This window comes from Equus przewalskii, chromosome 14 (genome assembly GCF_037783145.1).
Source record: "Equus przewalskii isolate Varuska chromosome 14, EquPr2, whole genome shotgun sequence".
Taxonomy (NCBI): Eukaryota; Metazoa; Chordata; class Mammalia; order Perissodactyla; family Equidae; genus Equus; species Equus przewalskii.
In genome coordinates, this window is record NC_091844.1 from 9,103,351 (window position 1) to 9,129,765 (window position 26,415).

Genomic DNA, 26,415 nt, shown 5'->3' on the forward strand with positions numbered 1-26,415 from the left:
CTCGGCGTGGCCCAGTAACAACAGAACTGCTTCCATCTACAGACCACACGTCCTCTGCGTTCTGCAAAGGGTCACTTCGGAGGGCTTTCCTGCTTGAACGTGCCTGATCCTCTAGCTCAGAGCAGTCGTGCACCAGAGGCTCCTGTGACACAGGAAGCCAGGTGGCTGGATTTAGGACCTGGTGAGGCTTTAAGACTAGCTGAGGAGTGTCCAGCAGCGTCACCTGATACTGCAGTGATCTGCTGCTCCTGAGCCAGTGGTGTCCTCTCGTTTCCAAAACATTTGAAACCTGCTGTGGGGTCCACACAGTTAGGGGCTGCCCCATAGTAAGTTTTGATGCGTCTTTAATGAACAGGCAAGTGGCTGCCACAGCCCACAGGCGAAGCTACCAGCCTCGAGACACGGTGTTCACTTGTTTTCAAAATAGGCCACCACTCTCTTGAGAGGTCCAAGCACTTGAGTGAATACTCCTAAGGCCACTCCTTGTCTTTCATGTCCACAGAGGTCAGATGGTTTGGTTAAGTCAGGTAATGCCAAGGCGGGAGCTCTCGTCAGAAGCTCCTTTAGCCTCTTGGAGGCCTGTTCACATTGTCCCATTCGAAGGGACTGGTTTCTTGACCCTGCAGCCTGTCATACAGGGGTTATGCTATGGGTCCAAAATTAGGGATCCAGATGCGGCAGAAACCTGCTGTTTCCCAAAACCCTCGTACTTGTTTCCTGGTGTTTCCTGGTGTTCGGAGGGCCCACTGGTAAATCGCTACTTTTTTTCCTTGGAAAAGGCTGCATTGGCCTTGCAAAATTATCAACCCCAAATATTTCGCAGTTTCCTTAGATGCTTGTGCCTTTTCTCTGGAGACTTTATAACCCCTTTCAGCTAAAAAGTTCAGGACCACGACTGTGTTCCTGTCAGAGTCCTCCTCTGTGGGGCTGGCAATAAGGATGTCATCCACATCTTGCAAGAAAGTCCCATGGTTTAATTTCAGGTCTCTTAAGTCTCTACCCAGGATTTCTCCAAAAATGGTGGGGGATTTTTAAATCCTTGTGGCAGCGCAGTCCTGCAATATTGCTGTTTTTGATGAGTCTCAGGGTCTTCCCATTCAAAAGTGGGAACTCTTTATCCCTGGGACTCTGGGTCCAAAGGGAGCAGAAGAAAACATCCTTTAGGTCCAAAACAGTGTAATACTTACTATCTCCAGGCAAGTTTCCTAGGAGGGTATGTGGGTTCCAGACCACTGGGTGAATATCCCTGATAGCCTCATTTATAGCTCTGAGGTCTCATACAAACCAGTATCCTCCTGTCCCTGTTTACTTTTGGTTTTCTGTTTTTGTTTTTTGGGGGTTTTTAGGTGAGGAAGATTGGCCCTAAGCTAACGTCTGTTTCCAATCTTCCTCTTTTTGCTTGAAGAAGATTGTCCCTGAGCTGACATCTGTGCCAGTCTTCCTCTGTTCTGTATGTGGGATGCTGCCCCAGCTTGGCTTGATGAGCAGTGTGTAGGTCTGTACCTGCGATCTGAACCTGTGAACCCCGGGCTGCCAAAGCCAGCCTGTGAACTTAACCACTGTGCCACCAGGCCGGCCCCAACCTGTCCCTGGTTTTTTTGGGGTTTTTTTTTGTTTGTTTTTTTATTGAGTTAATGATAGGTTACAATCTTGTGAAATTTCAGTTGTACATTAATGTTTGTCGGTCATGTTGTAGGTGCACCACTTCACCCTTTGTGCCCACCCCCCACCCCACTTTCCCCTGGTAGCCACTAATCTGTTCTGTTTGTCCACATTTTTAAATTCCTCATATGAGTGGAGTCATACAGAGATTATCCTTCTCTAACTGGCTTATTTCACTTAACATAATTCCCTCAAGGTCCATCCATGTTATTGCAAATGGAATGATTTTGTTCTGTTTTGGGGCTGAGTAGTATTCCATTGTGTATATATACCACATCTTCTTTATCCGTTCATCTGTTGATGGGCACTTAGGTTGCTTCCATGTCTTGGCTATTGTAAATAATGCTGCAATGAACATTGGGGTGTATAGGACTTTTGGAATTGCTGACTTCAAGCTCTTTGGATAGATACCCAGTAGTGGAATGGCTGGATTGTATGGTAGTTCTGTTTTTAATTTTTTGAGAAATCTCCATGCTGTTGTGCATAGTGGCTGCACCAGTTTGCATTCCCACCAGCAGTATATGAGGGTTCCTTTTTCTCCACAACCTCTCCAACATTTGTTACTATTAGTTTTAGATATTTTTGTCATTCTAATGGGTGTAAGGTGATATCTTAGTGTAGTTTTGATTTGCATTTCCCTGATGATCAGCGATGATGACCATCTTTTCATGTCCCTATTGGCTATCTGTATGTCTTCTTTGGAGAAATGTCTGTTCATGTCTCCTGCCCATTTTTTGATCGGGTTGTTGGATTTTTTGTTGTTGAGTTGTGAGAGTTCTTTATATATTATGGATATTAAGCCTTTGTTGGATATATGACTTGCAAATATTTTTTCCCAGTTAGTTGGTTGTTTTTTTGTTTCAATCCTGTTTTCCTTTGCCTTGAAGAAGCTCTTTAGTCTGATGAAGTCCCATTTGTTTATTCTTTCTATTGTTTCCCTTCGCTGAGAAGACACGGTGTCTCAAAAGATCCTTTTAATACTGATGTCAAAGAGTGTACTGCCTACGTTTTCTTCTAGAAGCCTTATGGTTTCAGGTCTCACCTTTAGGTCTTTGATCCATTTTGAGTTTATTTTGGTGAGTGGTGAAAAAGAATGGTCAATTTTCATTCTTTTACATGTGGCTGTCCAGTGTTCCCAGCACCATTTGTTGAAAAGACTTTCTTTTCTCCATTGTATGCCCTCAGCTCCTTTGTCAAAGATAAGCTGTCCATAGATGTGTGGTTTTATTTCTGGGCTTTCAATTCTGTTCCATTGATCTGTGCATCTGTTTTTGTACCAGTACCATGCTGTTTTGATGACTGTAGCTTTGTAGTATGTTTTGAAGTCAGGGATTGTGATGCCTCCTGTTTTGTTCTTTTTTCTCAGGATTGCTTTAGCAATTTGGTGTCTTTTGTTGCCCCATATGAATTTTAGGATTCTTTGTTCAATTTCTGTAAAGAATGTCATTGGGATTCTGATTTGGGATAGCGTTGAATCTGTAGATTGCTTTAGGTAGAATGGACATTTTAACTATGTTTATTCTTCCAATCCATGTGCATGGAATGTCTTTCCATCTCCTTCCTTACGTCGTCATCCAATTCTCTCAGAAAGGCCTTGTAATTTTCATTATATAGGTCCTTCACTTCCTTAGTTAAATTTACCCCAAAGTATTTTATTCTTTATGTTGTGATTGTGAATGGTATTGTGTTCTTGAGTTCTTTTTCTGTTAGTTCATTATTAGAGTATAGAAATGCTACTGATTTATGCAAATTGATTTTATACCCTGCAACTTTGCTGTAGTTGTTGAGTACTTCTAAGAGTTTTCCAATGGATTCTTTGGCGTTTTCTATATATAAGATCATGTTGTCTGCAAACAGCGAGAGTTGCACTTCTTCCCTCCCTATTTGGATTCCTTTTATTCCTTTTTCTTGCCTGATTGCTCTGGCCAGGACCTCCAATACTATGTTAAATAAGAGTGATGATAGAGGGCATCCTTGTCTCGTTCCTGTTTTCAAGGGGATGGCGCTCAGTTTTTGCCCATTGAGTATGATGTTGGCTGTAGGTTTGTCATATATGGCCTTTATTATGTTGAAGTAGTTCCCTTCTATGCCCATTGTATTCAGAGTTTTTATCATAAATCACTGTTGGATCTTGTCAGATGATGATCATGTGGTTTTTATTCCTCAGTTTGTTGATGTGGTGTATCATGTTGATTGATTTGTGGATGTTGAACCATCCCTGTGTCCCTGGTATGAATCCCACTTGATCATGATGTATGATCCTTTTGATGAATTGCTGAATTCTGGTTGCCCAAATTTTGTTGAGAATTTTTGCATCTATGTTCATCAGTGATATTGGCCTGTAGTTCTCTTTTTTTGTGGTTTCCTTGTCAGGCTTTGGTATCAGCGTGATGTTGGCCTCATAGAATGTGTTAGGAATTGTTCCATCCTCTCTAATTTTTTGGAATAGCTTGAAAAGGACAGATATGAAATCCTCTCGAAAGTTTGGTAGAATTCCCCAGCAAAGCCATCTGGTCCTGGGGTTTTATTCTTTGGGATGTTTTTGATTGCTGTTTCAATCTCTTTCCTTGTGATTAGTCTGTTCAAATTGTCTGCATCTTCTTGAGTGAGCTTTGGGAGATTGTAGGAGTCCAAGAATTTATCCATTTCCGCTAGGTTATCCATTCTGTTGGCGTATAGTTTTCATAGTATTCTCTTATAATCCGTTGTATTTCTGCGGAGTCTGTTGTTATTTCTCCTCTTTCATTTCTGATTTTGTTTATTTGAGTTTTCTCCCTTTTTTTCTTTGTAAGTCTGACTAGGGGTTTGTCAGTTTTATTTATCTTCTCAAAGAACCAGCTCCTTGTTTCATTGAACCTTTCTACCACCTTTTTTGTTTCAATAGCATTTATTTCTGCTCTGATTTTTATTATTTGTCTCCTTCTGCTGACTTTGGGCTTTATTTGTTCTTCTTTCTCTAGTTCAGTTAGGTGTACTTTAAGATTGCTTATTTGAGATTTTTCTTGTTTGTTAAGATGTGCCTGTATTGCGATGAATTTTCCTCTTAATACAGCTTTTGCTGTATCCCATATGAATTGGTATGGCATGCTATCATTTTTGGTTTGTTTCCAGGTATTTTTTGATTTCTTCTTTAATTTCTTCAATGATCCATTGCTTGTTTAGTGGCGTATTGTTTAGTCTCCATATCCTTGTGCCTTTCTCAGTATTTTTCTTGTAATTAATTTCTAGCCTTATAGCATTATAATCGGAGAAGATGCTTATCATGTTTTTAAATTTGTAGAGGCTTGCCTTGTTTCCCAACATATGGTCTATCCTTGAGAATGTTCCATGTGCACTTGAGAAGAAAGTGATCTATATATGTCTATTAAGTCCAATTGTTTTAGCTTTTCATTTAGCTCTCCACTATTTCCTTGTTTATTTTTTGTCTGGATGATCTGTCCATTGATGTGATCGGGGTGTTGAAGGTCCCCTGCTTTTATTGTGTTGTTTTTAACATCTTCCTTTAGGTCTGTTAATAGTTACTTTATGAACTTTGGTGCTCCTATGTTGGGTGCATAGATATTTGTAAGCATTATTTCTTCTTGATGAAGTGTCCCTTTGATCATTATATATTGTCCCTCTGTGTCTCTCTTTACCTTCCTTATTTTGAAATCCGTTTTGTCTGATAGAAGAATTGCAACACCTGCTTTCTTTTGCTTGCTATTAGCTTGAAGTATTGTCCTCCACCCCTTCAGTCTGAGCCTGTGTTTGTCCTTGGGGCTGAGGTGTGTTTCCTGGAGGCAACAAATTGTTGGATCTTGTTCTTTAATCCATTTTGCCACTCTGTGTCTTTTTATTGGAGAGTTCAATTCCTTTACATTGAGGGTGATTATTGATGCATGTGGAGTTAATGCTGTCAATCTGTCACTCGTTATCTGGATTTCCTGCGTTACCTTTGTTTCTCGTCCTGTGTGCTTTAGCCTACCCATTGACTACTGCAATTTCTTCTGCTGGGTTTCTTAGATTTTTCCTTATTTATGTTTTGTGGCTCTGTTCTGTTTTTCAGTTTAGTGGCTACCCTGAAGTTTGTATTTAGAATCTCATGTATAATATAGTCTATTCTCTGGTGGTCTCTTACTTACTTGCCCTAGACTGATTTAGTCCCTTTCCTCTTCCCCTCCTAAATTATTATTTTCATTTCTTGTTCCAACTCGTGTTATGAGTTTGTAGTTAGAGTGATAAGATCGTCTTTGCTTTGGTAGTTTCCTTCCCTTTATCCTAATGCTATAGTTGAATATTTGCTATCCTATTCTGGTTCTATCTGTCTCCCTACTCTGTGGTTTGTGACCCCTTTCTCCCTTTTTTGTTTTTTCAGGTATGAGAGCCTTCTTGAGGATTTCTTATAGTGGAGGACTTTTGGTTACAAATTCCTTTAACTTTTGTTTGGCTGGAAAAGATTTAATTTCTCCCTCATATCTGAGGGATATTCTTGCTGGATAGAGTATTCTTTGCTGAAGATTTTTATCTTTTAGAGTTTTGACTATGTCGCTCCATTCTCTCCTAGCTTGTAAGGTTTCTGTAGAGAAATCTGCTGAAAGTCTGATAGGAGTTCCTTTATAGGTTATTTTCTTCTGTCTTGCTGCCCTGAGTATTCTTTCTTTGTCTTTCATTTTTGCCATTTTTACTACTATATGCCTTGCAGTAGGTCTTTTTACATTGACAAATGTAGATCTGAAAACTTTCTCAACACACGTTTCTCCCTCAGTCCCTAGATTTGGGAAGTTCTCTTCTATAATTTCATTAAGCACACTTTCTGCTCCATTTTCCTTTTCCACGTTCTCAGGAATTCCTATGATCCTTAAATTCTTTCTCCTTATTGAATCTGCTATCTCTTGGAGATTTTCCTCATTCTTTTTAATTCTTAGTTCTCTTTCTTCCCCTGTCTGGAGCCATTCAGCCTATCTTCGATTATGCTAATTTGCTCCTCTGTGGTGTCTCCACGGGCATTCAGGGAATCTGTATTCTGTTTTATCTGGTCCATTGTGTTTTTCATCTCTAGTAATTCTGTTTGATTCTTCTTTATAATTTCAATCTCTTTTGTGAAGTAACTCCAGAACTTGTTGGCTTGTTTCTCTATCTTTCTCTCTACCTCATTGAGTTTTTTGATGATAGCTACTCTGAACTCATTTTCACTTAGTTTACCTATTTCCAAGTCCTCAGGACTTAATTCTGTGTTTTTATTGTTTTCCTTCTGGTCTGGAGCTTTTATAAATTGCTGGATGGTAGCGGAGTGGTTTTTGCACACGATGGTAGAATTCGGTTGCAGTTACAGCCTGTCGCCACTAGATGGGGGTGGAGAGCAGCCTGTTCAGAGCTCTCCACCTTTGGGCAAGATGGCGGCACCCAGTACGGTTTGGTGGGGGGAGGGGCAGTTTCTCTCATACGCCAGTCTGGATTCGGATCAGCTCTGTTCTCTGGTCTCCTGGGGCCCTGGCTTTATGGGGTCCCCACGCACGGCAGCTTCCCCCCATCAGTGGGTGTCCACTGTACCAGCGGTGGGAGTCCTGGATGATTACCTGGTCGCGCAGCCCCTCCCCCGCTCCTTCCCGCACCCGTGGCAGCGATCCCAGTCTCTAGGGGAGGGAGCGAAGTTCTCTCTTACCCTGTTCCAGCTCTTCCAAGGCCAGCTGCAGCCTCTCCGTCCTACGTCTTCCTGGTGCTGTAGGTCTCTGACGGTCTGGCATTAGGTTTATTAGCTGAAATTCAGTTTTTCCAATCCTTTGTTGTAGTTTGGAGGGGAGAGAGTCCCTGGTCAGCTCACCCCACCATTTTGCTCTGCCTACTGTCCCTGGTTTTTAACAGGCAGGATGGCAGTGTCACAGGGAGATCTGCAAGGCCTTATGAATCCTCCGTTCAAAAGCCTGTTTAGTTCACTCAGCATCCCAGCTGAATCCTCAGGTTTCAGAGGGTATTGTTTTACCCAGTGGTCATTGTGCTTTAAGTTTACCCTAATGGGCTGGACGTTAACAGCCCGTCCCACCTGCGCTTGTGCCCAAGCGTTGGGATCAACTTTAGTTAAAAAAATTTCTGGAATGTCTTCAGCCAGCTTGGTTGTCTCATGGAGGTGTGCCTCACATTCTACTCCACGGTTCCGAGGAGCCTGAACCATTTTGTCTGACTTATGGTGAAGACTTACGCTGGCCCCTCATTCCACCAACAGATGTCTCCCCAGTAAAGGAATTGGACACTCAGGGATATACAAAAAAGAGTGTCTTCACATGTTGGAACCTCTTTCCCAGGTCAGAGGCTCTTTGTTTCTTCTTTTCCTGATACCCCTTTTGTATACCATTCCCTTTTGGATAAAGTGCCGTTTTTAGTGGTCAAAACAGTATGTGGCTCCCATATCAAGCAGGAACTCGATGTCCTCTCCTGCAGTATCTAAAGTAACCTGGGGTTCCTCGGAGGAAAGTTTGAGAGCTGCACGGGGAGCCCCTTGGCCTCATCAGTATTCCTCTCCAGTCAAGGGTGGCTGTCAGGAATTGGGCTTGTCGTCCCCCTTCTCTCTCTGGGAAGGTGCGGGCATTCCCCTTCCAGGGTCCCTCCTGCCTGCAGTAGCCACCTCCTTCAGGCCTCAGCCCTACAGGCCCCTTTGTGGTCCCGCATCAGGGCCGGAGCACTCACCATGGCGATTTCTTCCTTCCTCCCGGGTGAGCTGGAGCAGACTGCGGCTTGACCGCTAACAAGGCTGCCTGCGTCTTCATCTTCTTTCCTTCCTTTTCCTCTTCTGCCACATCCATTTGTTGAAGACCTTAGAGGCAGTCTGCACCCACAGGGAGGGTGGGTCTCAGGACTGATGGCCAAGTTTTGGACTTTCCTCTGGCTCTCAGAGGCACCTGAGACGTGAAAGAGGTTCCCAGCACTCTTGGGCTGCCTTCACTGTCAGGGTTCCGGGGGTGTATTTTGAAGGCATTTACTCCTTGCTCGTAGACTGTCATCTCGTCTTTGTTGAATTTCCCTTAGTTTATTCCAGTTAATGGGGAGTTTTCCTGCTACCTGCATCCTTTTCAAGTGCATGTTTTTATAGTGCTTTCAGGCTGCCTTGTCCCCTGTTCTATTGGGATCCCAGCCAAGATCTGTGGCAGGCACTGACCATTCAGCCGGTTGCTGAATCTGGTGATCAGGCTGATTGGCATGCTGTTTGTCTGCCTCTTTTTAGGCTTCAGCTAAAACTGCTGCCTTTTCTTCAGCAGTGAGGGGGTTGACAGAAGATTCTGTGTATCAGCTCAAGTGGGGTCATGAGTGGAAAAACGACCCTTCCTCACGTTAAGGAACTCTCCAGGGTCCACCTGCAGACCCTGAGACTGTCCCTTCCAGTTGTAGGAGTCAGAAGTGGTAAAAGTCACATGCACATTTATGAGGTTGTCGTGCCCATCAGGGCTGTGGCATCCCTGCCTTTTTCTAGACTGTAGCGAGTCCCATGTTTAGTTGGGCCATCAGGCGAGGGAAGGGCGATGGGTTTAGGAGCGGCAGTAGGTGGGTGCTGCTCCTCGGGGGCAGGTGACTGAATGGGAGGATAAGACGGGGCCTGTGCTGTGAGTCTCATTGGAGCTGGGTTGGTGGAGCAGATGATATGGCTTCCCGGTCCCATCTCTTGGCAGGATAGAGCAGGTCCTTGTCACCTGGAGGGCTTTCTAACACTGGGGAGATAGTCCCTTTTGGGGCAGATGGTTTAGTCTTTAATTTGGTCAATTTACGTTTTCGCTGAAGACTCTCATCCTGAGACAGGGCCATAAAGCATTGTACATAGGGGAATTGCTTCCCATTTCTCTTCCCTTTTACAAAACAGATCCAATTGTAGGAGGGTAGTATATTTCGGTGACCCATTTTCTGGCTACCCTTCTTGATCTCCCAAGCTATATTGGACCATGCTATATTACAAAGGAATATTGTTCCCTCTCTCTTTTTCTTCTTTTTTGAGGAAGATTAGCCCTGAGATAACATCCGTGCCCATCTTCCTCTACTTTATATGTGGGACACCTGCCACAGCGTGGCTTGATAAGCAGTGCATAGGTCCGCAAACAGGATACAAACCAGTGAACCCTGGAGCCCTGGGCTGCCTAAGCAGAGTGCACAAACTTAACCACTATCCACTGGGCCAGCCCCATATCATTCTCTTTTTAGTCATGGGAGCATAGCCAAATAATTACCAGTGACGGAGGAGGCACCCTAATGGGTTTCCTCCAGTGTGGACGTTGTATTGCCCATACTGGAGAGTTTTTGTTACAGATTTGTTTCCAGCTCCAAAGGGTTGTTAGTAATGATTAGTAGACACACAATTTCCGCAGTTTTTATCCCAGGTATCATTGAAATACTTTCCCCACCAGGATTCTTAGAATCACACACTCAGGGGGCATAGGGGTGTCATACAGCCAAGCCTTCCTCTCCAGATCTCAGAGCTCTCTCCCCCAGTTATAGAGGTTTCCTCAGTTGGGCATCCGTGACCAGCCTCCCCTTCAGCCAGAACAGAGATGTCTTGCAGTCTCCCAGACCTTAGCTGTTTCAGACAGAACAGAAACCAAGCCTGGGCACCAGAAATCTGCACAGTTTCTACGCAGAACCACTCATCTCCTAATCAGTCTGAAGGAGTCTTATAACCAGTTTGTGGGTCCAGCACAGCTCACCGCTCCAGGAGCACTTCGGAGCAAAATGGTCCAGTGCAGCCACTAAGTTTGTCAGGAGTGGCAGCACTGCAGGGCTGGCAAGTCCAGGTGCCAAGAGGAACCTTCCCCCTTCACCAAGTCACCAGTGGCATTAGCCCAGGTGAGCTTCTGCAGCCCACTGCTTCACTTGTTGGAAGCTGAGTGACAAGGGTCTCAGGGGTCAGAGAAGCAGCCCCATCTGGCTTGCCAAATTTTGTGACTGAACACAATGGGTTCGTCTCTTGGTTAGTGTGGAGCCAAAAAGCACAAGCATGGCAGAAGTAGGTGAAGAAAAGGTTTATTGCCTGTACAAGCAATGGAGAACACTGGGGATAACACCCAAAGCAGTATCTCCCCAAGCTCAGTGCTGGTGGAGAATTTATACAAAAGAGAGGGAGGGTCAGGGTTTATTTCCCTAACAACTTTAACGACTCTGTAACAACTGTGTTCTTTTAAGACATGTATACATGTTATTACATGCATCACATGACCTAAAAATGGCTGCTTGAAGCCCGACCTGATGACCTGGTGGTTAGAATTCAGTGCTCTCCACTTAAGTGGTCCAGATTTGGTTCCCGTGCAGAAGCACAACACTTGTCTGTCAGTAGCCATACTGTGGCACCAGCTCACACAGAAAAACCAGAAGAACTTAGAACTATACATAACTGTGTGTTGGGGCTTTGGTGGGGACAGAGGGAAGAAAAAAGGAGGAAGATTGGCAACAGATGTTAGAATAAGCCCAATCACCTAATAACATCAGTATTTTGGGCTACCACAAAAAGTGGGCTCACTTCTCTATTAGAAAACCAGTTTGCTCCTTATCTAGTGAAAGAGAGCATCAAACTAGCTGCAAAGCAGTGCCGGTCAATCCCACACTTGATGAATCTTCCCCTACAAAAAAAGAAAAGGCTGCTTGGACCCTCCCAGAGGAAGAATTTAAGGTGCTAATGAGTTAAAGCAACTTTTGGACATCTGGTGCTGGAACGTTTTGCAGGAGTCTTTCTGCAAACGTGTGATTTCTCTGCAAAACAGCAATGTCTGCAAAATGGGACAGCAGCCTCTGAAGAGTGGAGAACAGTTTCTTCTTGTCTGGAAAACATTTGACAGGTTCTGTTAGTTGTTGACCAGATCGTCAGTAACCCTTTCTCTGCCTGGTTCCCTGGTCACAAAAGGGCAGGAAGCGAAACTGCAGATAGGGAGGGACTGCTATGTGCATTTAGCTTTACCAGTGAGTTTTATACTTTCCTATGTTTTCATGTTACTACTCCATGTCCTTTAGTTTCCGTTGGAGGAACTCCCTTTACCATTTCTTGTAAGGCAGGTCTGTTGGTGATGAATCCCTCAGCTTTTGTTTGTCTGCGAAGGTCTTCATCTCTCCTTGTCTTCTGAAGGACAGCTTTGCAGGGTGGAGCATTCTTGGGAGGCAGTTTTTTCTTTGAGCAGTTTGACTATGTCATCCAACTCTATCCTGGTCTGCAAGCTTTCTGCTAAGAAGTCTACTGATTGCCTTATTGGGTTCCATTATGTGTGGTGAGGTGTCCCACATCCCACGTTTTGGCTATTGTGAATAATGCTACAATAAACATACTGGTGCGTAAGTCTCTTTGAATTATGTTCCAAGTTCTTTTGATAAATACCCAGTAATGGGATAGCTGGGTCATATGGTATTCCTATTTTGAATTTTTTGAGAAATCTCCATACCATTTTCCTTAGTGGCTGCACCAGGGTTCCCTTTTCTTCATATCCCCTCTCATATTTGTTGTTGTTTTTCTTGGTTATTATTGCCATTCTAGTTGGTGTAAGATGATATCTCATTGTAGCTTTTGTGTTTTTTGGGGGAGGTGAGAGATATTCAAATTCAATTTTGTTATTTTATCTTTAAAAAATTTTTTTATCCTTTTTAATTGCAGTAACCTTGAATTATAACAATATATCAGTTTCAGATGTACATCGTAATATATTTCTAATTCTGTGTAGATTACATCATGTTCACCACCCAGAAACTAATTATAGTCTATCCCCTCACATGTGAGCCTAATCACCCCTTTTGCCTTCCCCATGGTAACCAGCAATCCAATTTCCATTGCTATATGTGTGTTTGTCGTTGTTTTTATCTTCTACTCATGAGTGAAATCATATGGTATTTGATTTTCTCTCTCTGACTTATTTGACTCAGCATAATACCCTCAAGGTCCATCCGTGTTGTCACAAATGGCCGAATTTCATACTTTCTTATGGCTGAGTAGTATTCCATTGTGTACCACACCTTCTTTATCCATTCGTCCCTTGATGGGCACCTAGGTTGCTTCCAAGTCTTGGCTATTGTGTATAGTGCTGCAATGAACATAGGGGTGCAAGTATCTTTATGCCTTTGCGTTTTCAAGTTCTTTGTATAAATGCTCAGCAGTGGGATAGCTTGGTCATATGGTAGATCTATCCTTAATTTTCTGAGGATACTCCATACTGCTGTCCATAGTAGCTGCATCAGTTTGCACTCCCACCAGCAGTATATGAGGGTTCCCTTCTCTCCACATCCTCTCCAATACTTGTTTTTTCCTGTCTTATTAATTGTAGCCATTCTGACCGGAGTGAGGTGATACCTCATTGTAGTTTTGATTTGCGTTTCCTTGATAGCTAATGATGTTGAGCATCTTTTCATATGCCTGTTGGCCATCAGTATATCTTCTTTGGAGAAATCTCTGTCCAGATCTTTTGCCCATTTTTTAATTGGGTTGTTGGTTTTTTTGTTGTTGAGCTGTATGAGTTCATTGTATATTTTGGATATTAACCCCTTATCTGATATATGGTTTGCAGATATCTTCTCCCAATTGTTAGGTTGTCTTTTCGTTTGGTTCATGGTTTCCTTTGCTGTGAAGAAGCTTTTACTTTGATGTAGTCCCGTTTGTTCATGTTTTCTTTTGTTTCCCTTGCCTGGTCAGATATGCTGCTCAGACTGATGTCAAAGAGCGTACTGCCTCTGTTTTCTTCTAGAAGTTTCATGGTTTCACGTCTTACATTCAAGTCTTTAATCCATTTTGAGTTGATTTTTGTACATGGTATAAGGTAATGGTCTATTTTCATTCTTTTGCCTGTGGCTGTCCAGTTTTCCCAGCACCATTTATTGAAGAGACTTTCCTTTCTCCATCATATGCTCTTGGCTCCCTTGTCGAATATTAGCTGTCCATAAATGTGTGGGTTTCTTTCTGGGCTCCCGATTCTGTTCCATTGATCTGTGTGTCTGTTCTTATGCCAGTACCATGCTGTTTTGGTTACTATGGCTTTGTAGTATATTTTGAAATCAGGGAGTGTGATACCTTTGGCTTTGTTCTTTTTTCTTAGGAATCATTTGGCTATTCGGTATCTTTTGTTGTTCCACATACATTTTATCATCCGTTGTTTTATTTCTGTGAAAAGTGTTGTTGGAACTTTGACAGAGATTGTGTTGAACGTACAGATTGCTTTAGGAAGTATGGACATTTTAACGATGTTAATTCTTCCAATACAAGAGCATGGAATAGCTTTCCATTTCTTTGTGTTTTCTTCGATTTCTTTCAACAATGTTTTAGAATTTTCGGTGTACAGATCTTTCACCTCTTTGGTTAAGTTTATTCCTAGGTATTTTATTCCTTTTGGTGTAATTGTAAATGTGATTGTATTCTTAATTTCTCTTTCTGTTACTTCGTTGTTACTGTGGAGAAATTCAGCCAATTTTTGTATGTTGATTTTGTATCCCACCACTTGACTTTATTCATTTATTGTTTCTAAAAGTTTTTTAGTGGATTCTTTAGGGTTTTCTAGATATAAAATCATGTCATCTGCAAAAAGTGACAGTTTCACTTCTTCTTTTCCAATATGGATTCCTTTTATTTCTTTTTCCTTCCTGATTGCTCTGGCTAGGACTTCCAATACTATGTTAAATAAGAGTGGTGACAGTGGACATCCTTGTCTGGTTCCTCCTCTTAAAGGGATACCTTTCAGTTTTTCTCCCTTGAGAATGATATTTGCTGTGGGTTTGTCATATATGGCCTTTATTATGTTGAGGTATTTTCCGTCTATACCCACTTTATTTAGAGTTTTTATCATAAATGGGTGCTGTATCTTGTCAGACGCTTTCTCTGCATCTATTGAGATGATCATATGATTTTTATTCTTCATGTTGTTAATGTGGTCTATCATGTTGATAGATTTGCAGATGTTGAACCATCTCTGCATCCCTGGAATGAAACCCACTTGATCATGATGTATGATCTTTTTAATGTACTGTTGTATTCGATTTCCTAGTATTTTGTTGAGGATTTTTGCATCGATGTTCATCAGTGATAGTAGCATGTAATTTTCTTTTTTTACATTGTCCTTGTCTGGTTTTGATATCAGGATAATGTTGGCTTCGTAGAATGAGTTAGGAAGCCTCCCCTCCTCTTCAGTTTTTTGGAAGAGTTTGAGAAGGATGGGTATTAAGTCGTCTTTGAATGTTTGGTAGAATTCACCAGGGAAGCCATCTGGTCCTGGGCTTTTATTTTTTGGGAGGTTTTTGATTGCTGTTTCAATCACCTTCCTGGTGATTGGTCTATTCAAATTCTCTACTACTTCTTGGTCCAATTTTGGAAGGTTGTATGTTTCTAAGAGTTTATCTGTTTCTTCTAGATTATCCAATTTGTCAGTGTATAGCTTTTCATGGATTTCTCTTGTTATCTTTTGTATTTCTGAGGTGTCTGTTATAATCTCTCATCTTTCATTTCTGATTTTATTTATTTGAGCCTTCTCCCCTTTTTTTTTTTTTTTTTTTGGTGAGTCCAGCTAAGAATTCGTCAATCTATTTTCTCTTTTCAAAGAACCAGCTCTTGGTTTCATTAATTTTTTTCTATTTTTTTTAGTCTCTCTTTTGTTTATTTCTTCTCTGATTTTTATTATTTCCTTCCTTCTGCTGATTTTGAGCTTTTGTTCTTGTTGTTTTTCCAGTACCTTTAGCTGCACTTTTAGATTGTCTATTTGGGATTTTTCTTGTTTGTTGAGGTAGGCCTGAATTGCTATAAATTTCCCTCTTAGAACCACTTTTGCTGTATCCCACAGATTTTGGCATGTTGAATTTCATTTTCATTTGTCTTCAGGACTTTTTTGATTTCTCCTTTGGTTTCTTCATTGACCCAATCGTTCTTCAGTAGCATTTAGTTTAATCTCCACATTTTTGTGGCTCTTCTGGTTTTTTTCCTGTAGTTGATTTCTAGTTTCATTCTTTTGTGGTCAGAAAAGATGCATAGTATTATTTTGATCTTCTTAAACTTAGTGAACTTATTTTGTGGCCTAATATGTGATCAATCCTGGAGAATGTTCCATGTACATTTGAAAAGAATGTGTATTCTGTGGTTTCTGGATGGAATGTTCTATATATATCTATTAAGTCCTTCTGGTCTAATGTGTCATTTAAGGCCAGTGTTTCCTTATTGATCTTCTGTTTCGATGATCTATCCATTGGTTTAAGTGGAGCGTTAAACTCCCCTACAATTATTGTGTTACTGTCTATTTCTCCTTTTATGTCTGTTAATAATTGCTTTATATATTTAGGTGCTCCTAGGTTGGGTGCATAGATATTTACAAGTGTTATATTTTCTTGTTGGATTGTTCCCTTTATCATTATGTAGTGCCTGTCTTTGTCTCTTGTTACAGTTTATTTTAAAATTTTTATTGAGTTAATGATAGGTTACAATCTTGTGAAATTTCAGTTGTACATTATTGTCTGTCAGTCATGTTGTAGGTGCACCACTTCACCCTTTGTGCCCACCCCCCACCCCACCTTTCCCCTGGTAGTCACTAATCTGTTCTTTTTGTCTAAATTTTTAAATTCCTCATATGAGTGGAGTCATACAGAGATTGTCCTTCTCTGTCTGGCTTATTTCACTTAACATAATTCCCTCAAAGTCCGTCCATGTTGTTGCAAATGGGACGATTTTGTTCTTTTTTATGACTGAGTAACATTCCATTGTATATATATATACCACATCTTCTTTATCCGTTCATCTGTTGATGGGCACTTAGGTTGCTTCCACGTCTTGGCTATTGTCAGTAATGCTGCAATGAACACTGGGGTGTATAGGACTTTTGGAATTGCTGTCTTCAAGCTCTTTGGATAGATGCCCCGTAGTGGGATAGCTGGATCGTATGGTAGTTCTATTTTTAATTTTTTGAGAGATCGCCATACTGTTGTGCATAGTGGCTGCACCAGTTTGCATTCCCACCAGCAGTATATGAGGGTTCCTTTTTCTCCACAACCTCTCCAACATTTGTTACTATTAGTTTTAGATATTTTTGTCATTCTAATGGGTGTAAGGTGATTTCTTAGTGTAGTTTTGATTTGCATTTTCCTGATGATCAGCGATGATGACCATCTTTTCATGTGCCTATTGGCCATCCGTATATCTTCTTTGGAGAAATGTCTGTTCATGTCTTCTGCCCATTTTTTGATCAGGTTTTTCCTTTTTTTGTTGTTGAGTTGTGAGAGTTCTTTATATATTATGGATATTAAACCTTTTTTGGATATATGACTTGCAAATATTTTTTCCCAATTAGTTGATTGTTTTTTTGTTTCAATCCTGTTTTCCTTTGCCTTGAAGAAGCTCTTTAGTCTGATGAAGTCCCATTTGTTTATTCTTTCTATTGTTTCCCTTCTCTGAGATGACATGGTGTCCGAAAAGATCCATTTAATACTGATGTCAGGGAGTGTACTGCCTGTATTTTCTTCTAGAAGCCGTATGGTTTCAGGTCTCACCTTTAGGTCTTTGATCCATTTTGAGTTTATTTTGGTGAGTGGTGAAAAAGAATGGTCAATTTTCATTCTTTTACATGTGGCTGTCCAGTGTTCCCAGCACCATTTGTTGAAAAGACTTTCTTTTCTCCATGGTATGACCTCAGCTCCTTTATCAAAGACTAGCTGTCCATAGATGTGTGGTTTTATTTCTGGGCTTTCAATTCTCTTCCATTGATCTGTGCACCTGTTTTTATACCAGTACCATGCTGTTTTGATGACTGTAGCTTTGTGTAGTATGTTTTGAAGTCAGGGATTGTGATGCCTACACTTTGTTCTTTTTTCTCAGGATTGCTTTAGCAATTTGGTGTCTTTTGTTGCCCCATATGAATTTTAGGATTCTTTGTTCTACTTCTGTAAAGAATGTCATTGGGATTCTGACTTGGATTGTGTTGAATCTGTAGTTTGCTTTAGGTAGAATGGACATTTTAACTATGTTTATTCTTCCAATCCATGTACATGGAATGTGTTTCCATCTCTTTATGTCGTCATGACCCAACAGTTTTTAGTCAATATGGAGATGGGACCTTTTGCTGACGAGAACATCCCCTGCTAAGAGGACTGTCTGCAGTTTGGCCAATCGTGCTGACCCTTGGATCCCATCCTTCGTGGGGGACATCTTGACTAAGGGATGGAGAGCAGCAACCTTCTACTGAGCTCCATCGTTTTGATGATGGTTGGCAATGCCATTCATATAATCTGCAAACTCACATTGCTGTCCACTCAGTTAATCCCAGGAGGCTTCCCAGGTTGCCAAGGGATCTGGGAGAGGGTGACCTCCTCCAGCATCAAGGCATCTGGCGAGGAACTGAGGACAGGGGAGGCCACCTGCTTCTACAGGTGAAATATGTCCGAGAGCAGAGGTTTAGCTCCATCATACATCAAGGAGGCTTCGGTAGCCATGCTGAGTTTGTAGGGTGCTGCTTTCATTACCCCAGGGTAATGGGCAGCTGGACATAGGGTGCACAGTCTCAGGGTCTTTGAGAACCTCTATTTTCCGGATACCTCAGTATGTGGGCAGTCGTTTGTCATTTTGATGGTGCATAGTGCAAACCCAAGGAGGTCAGTTGCTTACATCCAAAGCCTTTGGGCAACTTATGGCCAGCATCAGGGGTCCCGAGACTCCAGGAGGCCTTAGTGAGTGGGTCAAATGAGTCTCCTTGGAGGAGGATGGTTTCAATGTGATGTCATACCTGTGCTCCTGGAGAAAGGTGGATGCAGCGAGGATCTTGTCTGCAAAGCTGTTGAGGTGCCCCATGGGGAGCCTGGAAAGGTGGGTTTTGTCCCTTTGAGAGGAAGGCAAACTGTGGCTGAGAGGCTGTTGAAATAGGCACTGAGCAGAACATACTAGGTAAATCTATACGAGCAAACTACTTACCAGTTACTGATTGAATAGAATTAGTAATTTTAAGAACATTGGATATTGGGTGTGTGGGCCCTATGAATACAGTAAAGCTGTAATAATCCACCGTGAGGCACCGTTTATTTTCTCACGTTTAAGAACAGGCAGAAGAGGGCTGTAAAATGGACAAGTAAGGGGGGGAATCACCCCTTCATTAATTGGGTTTTATATAAAAAAATTTAATTCTTGAGGCCCTGTATTAATGTACATTAGCCAGATGAACTTTTCACTGAGGTCCATGGAGTCCCATTTTATCAAGCCAATTCGTAAGTGCCAAAGACTTATTTTAATTTTAATTTATTACTCATTATGTTAGAGCATCCATACCCTGTAGGATATTTTAGGGCAATGGGTGGGAAATTTAGGCAAGGCTACAGTTAAAGTAAGGCCACACTTAATTTTTTTCCATTTTCTATTTAGTTACTTTTAAAAAGAAGATTATAGAGGGTACAATGTTTAAATTTAGTAGAATGCCAAGGTGGAACTAATTTGAATTCCCTGGTATTGGATAAGTCCATGAAGCTTTGTCTGTCCATTTTAGCAAATGCTAGAGTGAATTTAGAACCTAGGTTGTAGACGCACAGAAACCAACCAATGCCTGTTTATCTTTTGATTATAAACATTTTTGGTGTATAAATCTTGTTACATATGTATAATTGTTATATGTAATTTGTTATATAAATTTTTGGTGTATAAATTTTGGATTTCCAATTGGATCAACCTATGGACCTTTGTTTTGGCTTAGTTATATATGTATCTATACATATATATGTATATGTTATGTATGTATTATTTTGTTATACATATAGTTATACATGTATATCTATACATATATAATTTGTTCATTATATAGTTACACTAAACTATTATATATATAAAGATCTATTTAGTTACCTTTCATTTTCTTCCCCTGCATCTAGGGGGATTTCTTTCTTTTCTCTTTTTCCTTTTTTTCCCCTGATTTTGCCTTTCAGCCAGCTGAAGCAGAGGTTTAAGTTTGTCTCGAGCTGACGGGAGGAAGGAGGGTGGGAGGAGCCTGGTGCCGAGGGCAGCAGCCTCTCCCTGGGGCAACCCCGACTGCAGCAGCGTCAGTCCCTTTTCCCCCTTTCTGTTTGAAATACGTTTTTTAGAATGGCTTATATCTCTAGGCTGCTGAAATTTTTTCTTTTCTTTTTCTGTTTTTGTCTCTTGTCTGTTCATGACTATTTTTCCCCCTTTGGTGTTTACCTGACAATCGCCTGTTGGCTCTGAGTGGCCTCCTGTTCTGGAGTATCTAAGTCAACCTCCTAGAGGCTGGTCTTGCATCCGAGAGACCACTGGTGGTAGCATCCTGATTTGTGACAGTTTAGTTTTAAAAAAGAGGCTCATAGCCTGTTGATAGGCAGCAGCACTCCCAAGTGTCCAGACTCGTTGGCCAGGAGATGTACAATCTCCTACGAGCTGAGAAGCTTCCTCAGATCCTAGGGTGAGCGAGAGCAAAGTACTCTTTCCCCTTTCCCTTTTTCATTGAGCCACTGGTCTAGGTGGATGAGATCTCTTATATCCTGCTGGGTTTGGGGAAGAATCGCAACAGCAGCAAGGCAAGTGACAACAAAGAGATCTGCCCTTGAAGCAACTTTGAAACCTTTTGGTTGCCATTGTTCCCATGAGGAAGACACCCAGCACCGTGTTGCCAGTGGATCTCTGAAGCACACTGGGGACCAAGATCTGGACTCTATCCTAGGGACACCCTCTAAAAGGGCAAGCCAGTGGAATCAGGTGCTCACAGGATGGGGAGGGAGGGTCACTCAGTTGAGCAGCTTACCACTGACTTCCAGATTGTCGGCTCAGTTAATCGCACTTATCCCAACACAGTCTGTAAGAGAAAGCCACTCCTCACTCCTTTTTTAGGAGTAGCCTCTGCCTTGTTTGTTACCCAGTTATCCTAGTTGCCCTCAGGGTCACCACCCCAGAAACTAGGTATATGTGGTAGGTTATCAAATGGGACCCATGGATTCAGTTATATATCCCAGAAGGTGCCAACTCAGGAATTATGATTAACATCAGCCTAGACGCCAGCACCTAAAAGGAAGTGAGGACCAGAGAGGTGCACGCCTTCAGGGTGCTCTTACAGGTCTGGCTGGAGCACCGTGGCAGCACCCAGGGGACGCAGCATACGCGGTGACTACCGGAGTGTGAGTTTGCCAACAGGAGCTGTGCTTTCCCAGGCAGTGCGGGCTCTTTGGTGAATTTGTTCAGTAAGTCAAGAACAGTCAAGAGGCGCATCCCTCCGTCAAACACAGAAGCACCCTGCCTGCCACATGAATTGTGTTAAAATACACCCGTGGGATTTTAATTTATAGAGCTAACTAGGTGACAGCATGGAGAAGCTAACACCGTGCCCCACACGGCCACAGGGAGAGCACCAGAGCCAGGCAGGAGAGGAGCGAGGGGAAGCTCGGGGGAGGGCCTTCATTGTGTTTCTGTGGGAAAGGTCAGGCAGGGCAGGGAAACAGCTGAGGACTGGCCAGCTTGAATCATGTCGGTGGGCTCTGGGCTCTAGGGGTGGTCTCTGGTTGTCTGGTCCCAGCCCTGGGTGATTCAGGCAGAGGAATACTGCCTTCTGGAGGGTGAGAGCCAGACAGAGGAGGGTGGCTCAGGGTGTGGGCTCCAGGTTGGTTGGTTTTTATATGAAAGTCATGCTCCCTGGTGGCCCCTTTGCTGTCTCCAAGAATTGGCTTGTTCAAGGAAGGGCAGTCTCTCCCCAGTCACTGAGGACCCCAAGATGTCAAAATGTCACAAAATAGAAAAAAAAATAAACAAGCTCATTCTAGCATTTCTGGTGACAGCTTCTGTAAGAGGTTTATACTCTCCAAATGGGTAGGTATTTTTCTGCAGGGTCTGGTCCTGGGCCTGCGGGCGCATCCTTCGTGTGTGCGGAAGCTCAGCGGCAGCCCCACTGCTGCAGTCATGCAGCAAAGGAACAGCACTGCACGGTAGGGAGGCGTCTGGCAGCACCCAGGTAGAAAGATTGGACCTCGACAGTCGCATAGTAACCTGAGCGAGATGCCTAAGTCAGGAGGGTGAGTTGGCATATGTGGCACTTAAGGACAAAAATGGATTTTGCTCAGGGATCATTTTAAAACATTGCGTTGGGACCTTCGTTAGTTACCGTACTCTTAACTTGAATGGCTTGGTCAAGTTTTGCCCTGTTGACAGTTTGATCAGTGACTGGTGTGTCTTCTCTCTCATTCTGCTTACTCTCCCCATACACAGTTCTCCATGAACTCTGGAAAAAAACTATTACTGATAGATTAGAAAGTTCTATTTGTGTATTGCTCTTTCATGCTAGTAGAGGATGTGACATTAGCATCTTAATTTTATAGTTGTAAAATGATTTTACCAGTTAAGAATTTGATGTATATTTTTTCTATTTAATTAGAAGAGCAGATTTGAACAAATAAGTTGATGTAAATAAACTTAAAATCATGCTTTTACCTGTTTAGAGATAGGCACTGTGTTATCACACTCATATAATGTAGATTATTCCTCTGCCCTTCCTTTTATTTCCTGAGTGCAAGCAGCGTTACAGATGTAATAACAATGTTTGGCATTTTTTATTGCTTAAGTGAGGACAAACTTAAATGTTGCCATATTTACTTCATGTATTCTTGTTCTGTTCATTTTTATTAATTGGAATTGTCTATCTCAACATGTGATATTTGGAGTAAATAAAACTTAGAGTGTTGTCAGTGTTCTTTAATAAATAATTGCACCCAAGTAAGAGGGTAGAATGACTGGAAATTGGACCAAATCAATGCGTAGGGTATTGTATTAGTTTCCTGTGGCTGCTCCAACCAATTACCGCAGACTTGCTGGCTTACAACAACAGAAGTTTATTTTCTCACAGGTCTGGAGGTTAGAAGTCCAAAATCAAGGTGTCAGCAGGGCCGTGCTTCCCCCGAAGGCTCTAGGGAAGAATTCTTCCTTGCTTGTAGCTTCTGGTGGTTGCCAGCATCCTTGGCTTGTGCTAGCGTAACTCCACCTCTGTCTCTGTCATCACGTGACCTTCTTCCCTGTGTGTCTCTGTGTGTCCGAATCTCCTTCTTCTTATAAAGGATACCAGCCTTTGGATTCAGGGCCCATCCTAATCCAGGATGAACTCATCTTAAATTGATTACATCTGCAAAGACCCTGTTTCCAAAGCCGGTCACCATCACAGGTTCTAGTTGGACATGAATTTTGTGGGAACACTAGAAAACCCAGTACAGATGTGGAACTATTCCAACTTAATTTAGTAGTAGAAAAATAGGGGAAGAGACTGTCAGTAGCTTTGCTTTAAAAACCAAAATTACTTTTTAAGGTGAGTTCTATCCAAGGCAGATAAGACTTTACAGGAACTAAAGCTTGTGTAGTTTTTTTGGGGGGAGGGGTAGTGCTTCTTAAGAAAAGGAATAAAAATAGCAAATCTAGAGAGTTGGGTATGAAAGTGCATATTTATTTAGAGTTTTAAAAGGGAGTAAATTAAAATTTTTAAAAGCTGGCATAGCACAATCAACACAAAATATTGAAAACTATTTTTATTAACTGCCTGACACCTTTATGATACTTTCTCTGTCCTTTTTTGACCACATATACTTTGATCACTTCTTCCTATGACAATTTTGTATTAGTTTCTCAAGAGGGTCTGACTTTTACGTTTTTTTCTTTAGCATAGTTATTGAAAAAACTGTAGACGTTTCAGTTTTCCCAAATTGTCATTGTTTGTTTGTTGTTAGGATTATTGCCAAATATGGGGAAGCCAGTATTGAGTTTCTTTTATATTTGAGCTGTATGAGTCGGGCATTTTTCAAGATTTCTTGAGAATGCAGTGACTATCTTAAATCCTTTGGCCCCGTCTGATAAAACTTTCTGTGGTGATGGAAATGCTGTAGATCTGTGCTGTCCACTGTGGTAGCCTCCAGCCACAGGTGGCTACTGAGCACTTAAAATGTCATTAGTGTAGCTGGGAAATGGAATTTTTTGTTTAATTCAGTTTAACAGTTGACTTTTCACCCAGAGATCTGCCCACTCCCAGCCCTGTGGCCCTCAGTGTCCTCCCCTGGGCCTCCTTCCAGGCCCAGTGGCTGTGTCAGCAGACTGGGGCCTGAGCCAGTAAACTTGGTGAAAACTAACCAAGGACGTGGAGGTATAAGAAAAATCGTCTGCCTCCCTCACGCCCGTGTGCTCAGAAAGACTGCTGCATCAGCACGTTTAAAGAAGAAAAGGTGTCTGGTTCTGGAACAGGTTCCTTTTCATGTTCTTGAGACTCATGAGATCCTTTCCCTTCTCTCTGCTGAAGTCAGATGTATCAATCAGGGTAGACTACATGATGCTGCAGTAACAAGCGTCCCCCCCAACCTCAATGCCTTCAGATGGCAAGGGCTTAGTTTTTACTTACACAACTTACCTATCTATGGTGGACACCTGTGATGCATGGCCCACACCCCCTTCAGTGGGAGACTGGTGGTCTCACCTGCTGGAGGAGCTTTTGGCTGTTGGCCCCTTCAGAGGGCCACCTCACCCAAAGTCACATCCCTTTCCGGGGAAACTCACATTCAGTGGCTAATCAGAGTGATAGCATAAAGGTCCAGCCATCTCAGCCTGACGTAGGACAACTCAGAAGGGCCTTTCAGCTCCAGAGCTCCCTGTGAGCTCAGCCGAGGCTGTCGTTGCACCTGCAGTACAGCAGGACCTCTCCCTTTGCCCACTTCTTCCTTCCTCAGATAGGAGTTCCACAGGTATTATTCACAAGGGCGCCCCTTCATATGCTGTGTACTAAACTCTCGTCTCAGAGTCTGCTTCCCTGGAACCAGCCTGCAATGGTTAATACCAAGAGTGGGCCAAGAAATCAAGCCCTGAAGTGGGGTTTGGGAGCTGGACCACTCAGCACTTTCTGGCAGTAAGAACCCCGTCACTGGCTGAAGAGCCCCTGGTATGAAGTGACTGTGTAAGTTTTAGAACTTTCGCTGCTGGGGACTGGGATGGTCTGCCAGTAGAAGGAAATGCACTGGTTCATGCAGTATATCAGGTCTTTGAGAAATGTGGAGTAGGTAGCTATAAGGACCGTGGAATTGGGTGGCTATAGCAAACAGTGATTCATGCTCTAGGAAAAGATAAAAAGCTATGAATAATTGCCAATCAAAACCTTGACAATTTTGGAAACTCAAGATTCCCCTGAACCTTCTGAACCTACAGAAGTAGCTGAGAAATGACACAAACGTTCCTTTCTCCAGAGGGTAATGCCATTTACGCCTTGGGATCTACCCCCACCTCTCCTCCTAATCGCTAAGCCTATAATAGGGTTAAATCACGATAAAACCCACCCAGGGACATTGTGAGCCTGATAAGGGGGTGGAGCACTATTTCCCAAAGGAACTACAAGACCTAGCCCATGTGTAGCAGCAGAAGGCAGGAGACTATGTATAGGGTGGGATTCTGAGAGTGCTTCATCAAAGGGATTGGAAGATAAAGTTGTATGAGAGAGAGCTGATCAATTTGGAAGTATTCAATCTTATAGGATTCAGTACTTATTTAACACACCAGTGAGGACCCCAGAAGACAGGGGAGTGCCCTGGTGAAAGAAGTAACAGTAACCCTAAAATGTAATCCAGAGCTGATAATAGGAAAGACCATTATAGAACCCAGCCCACTGATAACTGGGATTATAGAATTTGAAAGCAATAGAGGCCACGTGGCAGCACGTGACTGTGGGATGCGTGATGTGCAGTTACTATCAAGTGTAGCAATGCCCAAGGTGGGGAAGTAGGGGATGCTGCTGACCTATAGATGGTGACAAAATGGTTATTAAAACAAGTATTGCTGGGCTAAAGTAGACGGACAGCCAACGAGGGAGCTACTCAGTCTACCAGTAAAATCAAGAAGTGATGATCTGGAGGCAAAAGTGAGTTGCTCCCCTAAAATGCTCCTTCCTTTGCCCAATTTCCACATCTGAGCGAGTTTCAGATACAGAACCCATTGGAGACCAGCTGCCCGGGAGGAAGGGGACTGCAACACCATGGTGAGTTTCCCCGGTCTTTCTCCAGAGGTACCTTCATCCATTCATTCAGCTAACAGTGCACCAGGGAAAGAGGAGTACTTCATATTTCAAAGACTCTTGGACACAGGATCCAAATCTGTATTGTTATCCAGGCACATGAAATGTTGTCTTGGCGCCCTTATTAGAGTGGTGTATAGGAGGAGCGAGTACTAAATGCGGTCCTGAGCAGGATCCAGCTCACTGTGGTCCTTTGGTTCACAGACCACCCAGTGGTCCCCTGTGCAATTAGAATAGACATGTTTTAGCATCCTTGGCCTTGGAGGTAAGAGCTATCACAGTGGGGAGGGACAAGCAGAAGCCTCTGAAACTGTTCCCCTCTCCTGCAGCCAAGATAGTAAATTGAAACAATCTCGGGTCCCAGTGGGATGGCAGAAGTTACTATCACTATTCCATATCTAAGGGATGCAGAGGTAGTGGTGCCCCATTTCCCCATTTAACTTACTAGTGTAGCCTTTGCAACCCCTGGTGGATCCTGGAAAATAAGAGTAGACTCCTCTAAGCTCAACTGGGTATTAGCCCTGATTGCAGTCTGCCATGCCAGATATTATGTCTTTTCCAGGACATAGTAACTGGGACCAAGGTGAATGGTGTATGGACATTGATTTAGCAAATGCATTTCCTATCAGAAAAGAAGCACTTTGCATTCACATGAAGCAAACAATGTATACATTTACAGTTTTGTCCCAGGACCAATGGTGTCCCTTTTGCCCTCTGTCATAATACAGTCTGAAGAGATCTGGACCATCTGGAAGTTCTGCAGAACATCACATTAATCTGCTACACTACTGATAGCATC

The 26,415-nt window shown here is 42.5% G+C and overlaps 1 long non-coding RNA gene across 1 annotated transcript in view; it reads left to right on the forward strand.

Moving 5' to 3' along the window:
* Window positions 1-22,268, forward strand: part of LOC139075687 (uncharacterized) — a 38,215-nt gene extending 15,947 nt beyond the window's left edge. The window contains exon 2 of the long non-coding RNA XR_011526332.1: window positions 17,642-22,268. This is a non-coding gene — a long non-coding RNA (uncharacterized lncRNA). The remainder of the gene's footprint in view (window positions 1-17,641) is intronic.
* The last annotated feature ends 4,147 nt before the right edge of the window (window positions 22,269-26,415 follow it).